The sequence below is a fragment of the Cyclospora cayetanensis genome, unplaced genomic scaffold (assembly GCF_002999335.1).
Source record: "Cyclospora cayetanensis isolate NF1_C8 unplaced genomic scaffold, CcayRef3 CcayRef3_contig_409, whole genome shotgun sequence".
NCBI classification, from domain to species: Eukaryota; Apicomplexa; class Conoidasida; order Eucoccidiorida; family Eimeriidae; genus Cyclospora; species Cyclospora cayetanensis.
Window position 1 is genome coordinate 1 of NW_020312380.1, and position 4,370 is coordinate 4,370.

General features: G+C 47.2%; 1 non-coding gene across 1 annotated transcript; it reads right to left on the reverse strand.

The window, feature by feature from the left end:
• Positions 1-5: 5 nt before the first annotated feature.
• On the reverse strand, positions 6-127 carry LOC113146585. Its single transcript, XR_003297352.1, has one exon. It is a non-coding gene; the product is annotated as a 5S ribosomal RNA (ribosomal RNA).
• Between the last annotated feature and the right edge of the window lie 4,243 nt (positions 128-4,370).

Sequence of the window (4,370 nt, forward strand, 5' to 3'; positions counted from 1 at the left end):
AAAAAGGCCGTCATCACCCAAAGGGATTCCCGCGGAGTCCCCCACCGCAGTACTAACCGGGCCTTGCGCCGCTTAACTTCGGAGTTCTGATGGGATCCGGTGCATTCGACGCAGTATGAACGACGGCGACAGGAAAAGGTGGCAGACAACGCTAACTCCTATTACACTTTCCAGCAGAGTTTAGTTGACAAGGTCCGACAACGGTTTCCGAAAATCCTGTCAGTCTCTAATTTGTTTTGAATCCACGATGCTATTCTGCTAACCCTAGTGTAGTTCCACTGCAGTCAATGCAGTGTGGTTGTCTTGCCTAATACAAACTAAATGACAGGTCAACAGCAGTTCTTATTGGCAAGTGGACGTTCCCTGAGGAGGCGAGCGTCGCAGAAATGCCTTGTTGAGGCTCCATGTGACAAAGTGGACACTCACGGGTTCCAGTCACACACGACAGCCCTCTTGCGAGTCCATTTTCTGCAGAGTGCCAGAGATTTTCTGCAGCATAGTGATCCAAAATGAGCTACTCTGCCTAGGGATATCATAGCTACTATGCCTGGTGGCCCTAAATATCACTGCATTAAGAAGGGAGGAGAGGTTCGGCACATTAGTTCGGAGAATTTCCTTAGTCGCCACTCATTGCGTTCCTAAAACTATAAGCCGTTAAGAAAGAACCACGATGCACGACTTCGGGCTATTTACCCAGCAACCTAATGGACTCTACGCAGAGAAGCCATCAAGTGGAGACGCACTGAACTTCATCACGCACATGAAAAGCTTCTGAAGTAGCAGGCTATCAAAACTCCTCGTAGTCTAGGGGCTGCCTCCTGTTTCACTGTGTGTGGGAATGGGGGAAGTATGCGTCTGTTCTTAACCAGAGAGTCCATAGAGTTTTTGAAGGCTTGTGCTTTTAGTTGGCCGTCGCGATGGGGATAAGATCCCACGCTATTTTATTTTGAAGGCCCCAGAGCTTTCCCTCGCCTACGTTGAGCCTTCTTCTGCAGAAGCATGTTATCAGGGCTGATTACAACAAACATCTACAGGCTTAGGGCCCTGCACTCAAGCACGTAGACTTGAACTATAGGGTTGAAGCTGGAAAAACGTGCTAGTAACGAGCAAGGGACTAGGCTCTAGGAACTTTTACGGATGGACTTGTTTGATGCCGTTGCTCCATGTGCACCTTAAAGTGTAGTGATTCTTGTAGTTTCAAGCCCTTCAAATATGGGAAATACAGACGTCTTGACAAAATATATCAGGACTTTATGGAGAATCGCTAGTCGCACTAGCAGTGACATATTCTGAGGTGTCCCTGCCACATTCGTGTGGCACTGCTGGGTTTAAACAATGAAGCACCTGCAGACCTTGAAATCAGGTGCCCTTGATGGCTAATTCTGTGGGTCTTTTGGAGGCACCTCCCAAAGCAGGCCTTACTATTCAATGTTTCAACACAGGAAGAGCTGCACAATGGGATGCGCGGTCTCGCGGTACATGGGCTTCGTGGACAGCCAATGCAAGACAGCGCCTGTGTAGGCTGGTGAACTGTGAAAAACCTTTGGCTTACGCAGCTTGACTTTGCAATGCACAGACTGAGGGAAAAGCTGTCAAGTTTTGTTCCTGGATCGCCCTGCGCCTGGTGCAAAGTGCCGCTGCACATGAGGCTATTGCGCTGCACGGACTTATGGCATTGTGGTTACCTGAAAAGCGTTTATGTAGCCAAGTGCGAACCCCAGCCATATCAGTGCCTATGATCTTCCATGTACTGTTGTGAGCGAGCGAGCTAGTGAAACAATGACCCCCCAGCCTGCAGGCTTACCGGAGTTAGTGGATTTTAGGGGCAGATGCTCGTGTGTTGTTTCAAAGAGAAAGGTCAAATATACTACTCAGAACACGGCAGAAGCAGCTGCATGCCACGATCCTTGGCATGCCTTAACCCAGCGATGTTCGAAGTTGAATGACTGGCTTTACCACCTTTTTTTTTCAGAGCAATGAGTGTTGGCCTTTGTTCGCAGTGCGTCAAATGTACCGGACCCCATCTAGATTCTGAAGTTGGGCGGCGCGAGGCCCAGTTAGTACCGCGGTGTGGGCCTCTGGGACAGTACAAGTGAGAATGCCTCTTTCACTCATTGTTTGAATAACACAGACCAAGCTTTAGCAATTTTTCCGCTACAGGTGCATTCACGACTCCCATCACTGACGGCTCCCACCAAATCGAAGGCAGTCAAGCGGCATTTCGCTGGCAATTAGCCTTGTTTTTCGCAGCACAGAGAATGCGTGCAGGTGAAGATTACATAACCCAAGCACAGGAACAAAGACAAGTATGCTTGCCTTTTCATGCTTTTGAGTTGGTGGACCAGCTGTATAAAGAGAAAGTAGGGAGCACAAATGAGGCCCTTTGAATGGAAGCCGGGAGCACAGGCTTGCGGTAAACGAGAATAGCGTTACCTGGTATGGACGCTGCCTTATGGCGCACTGATTCGCAGTGCTGGCCTCCTCCTGAATGCCTCACTCTTACTGAACACTACAAACCTCTACGGCATCACACAAAGTTTTCCACTTTAGCAAGGCAGGCCACACTAGGCACTATCGAACTGCTTGAATAAGCCCGGATCACCCCCGACACTCGCATTGGTCACAAGTCCACTTCATTCGCAACAGGTCACAGGAGAATGCCCTGTAGGGACTGTAGTTCTCACGGCTTGACGCGGTCTGTAACGTTCCATCGAAGGACTCCGTTGGGAGACACATAACGATTTGCTCGATACAAGCTTAATTAAGTCGTACAGTATTTTTTGAAAAAGCTCTCTCCTTCCCCTGCCCGCGCCCCACGGCGTGCTGACCGGAGAAAAGGGAGAGAGCTAGGGTGCGTGTAGCTGAACCCTCAATGCACTCGGAGCATTCACAGCTAGCTGGACATAATGTCTAGCGCGCACGCACACAGCAATACGTCTTTTTTGTATCCGACTAGGGCTTCTCTGCAAATAAATCAGATATACGAATGGACTAACTGAGAATTGGTAAAGAATTGACCAACTAGTTAGATATATCTGGTGTAGTAGGAAGTGCTAGGAAGTGCGCAAGTGTAGCTCAGCCCGCTGCAACAAATCAACGCACACGAACATGCGCATAAGGAACAGGAATGCATGTACGCAGAAATACAGCTGGTACTTTCCGCACACTGTAGCATAAAAGCTCCTACATGTATACAGATAGCTTCGATACAAGTTGCTTTCTATTTTATTGCCTTAATACTGATTAATCATTATCGTGGAGGCAAATGTGCATTTTACTGGATTTTTATCTGACCTTCTCACAAAAACTCCTGGTTATACGATGCACTGATTTGAAGGGGGTAAAAAGTTAATGAAGGGTCGCTACATTGTTGCAGAGAAGTTCATTTTCTCTTCTTGTGTGATAATGCGTTTTTTATCTGTAGTACAACAAAGTGCCGTTGTCCCTTTGAAGACCTTTCTGTTGTAGGCACTTGTGTATCGCAAAAGGAGCCACGGAAGTGGACTTTTAGGAATGCATGATTCACGGTACAAGCACTGATATATGCAGACGCTTTTACTAAATGGAGCATCACTCCCCCTACGGATAAAAGTACAGCTTGCTTTTTTTCGGATGAAGTATGCTTTTGCTCTTGTTGTAAAGTACGTGCTTTGAGGTCCCTGTCCGTTCTGCTCGGACTGACATAGGAAAAAGGTATTGTTGCATTTTGATCATTTACTGCATGCATCACGGTGGGACAAAGTGAACAGCATAGGTCGCATCACCTGGACTGCCAACAATCTGAAATGTGAGATGCTTGAAGATTAGTGCGTTTGGCCACCGGAAATTCATGTACGTCTGTTGGCAATCAATGTAACGCGAACCTCAATCGACACGAATACCTCGGACTCCATAGTGTGCCAGTACTACTAATAAGACTCTTTCTTCGTTGTAGGTAAGGCTATTTTGAGAAAGATGAGACTTCTATACATTTTTATATCACAGAAAATAAGTGCGACAGACTAGCGACGGAAGATCGCTTGTACAGCGGGCAAATACAGACATGGAAACATACAAAAGTGGGGGATACAGGGCATGCTAATAACACCAAAAGGCAGTGTTGAAGTACCCTGTTCCTTGTGCAGTCGATCCACAGTTCAAAAAAAATGCGTGTGCATAGAGCCTCATAAGTCGGAACCCCAAATCGGCAACGTGCGTGAATGCAAAAACCGCATGTCCCAAAGTGACAGCTTTTTCGCGCAGAATTGTCACTGCGTGATTGTGATTCTGTGTTTGTGAGTCCATTTGCCTCTAGATAATATGCCAATTTGTTTTCTTCCGCACACTTGGGTTGTTTTACGAGGCGTCATATTAGTAGCCAGTGAGGGGTT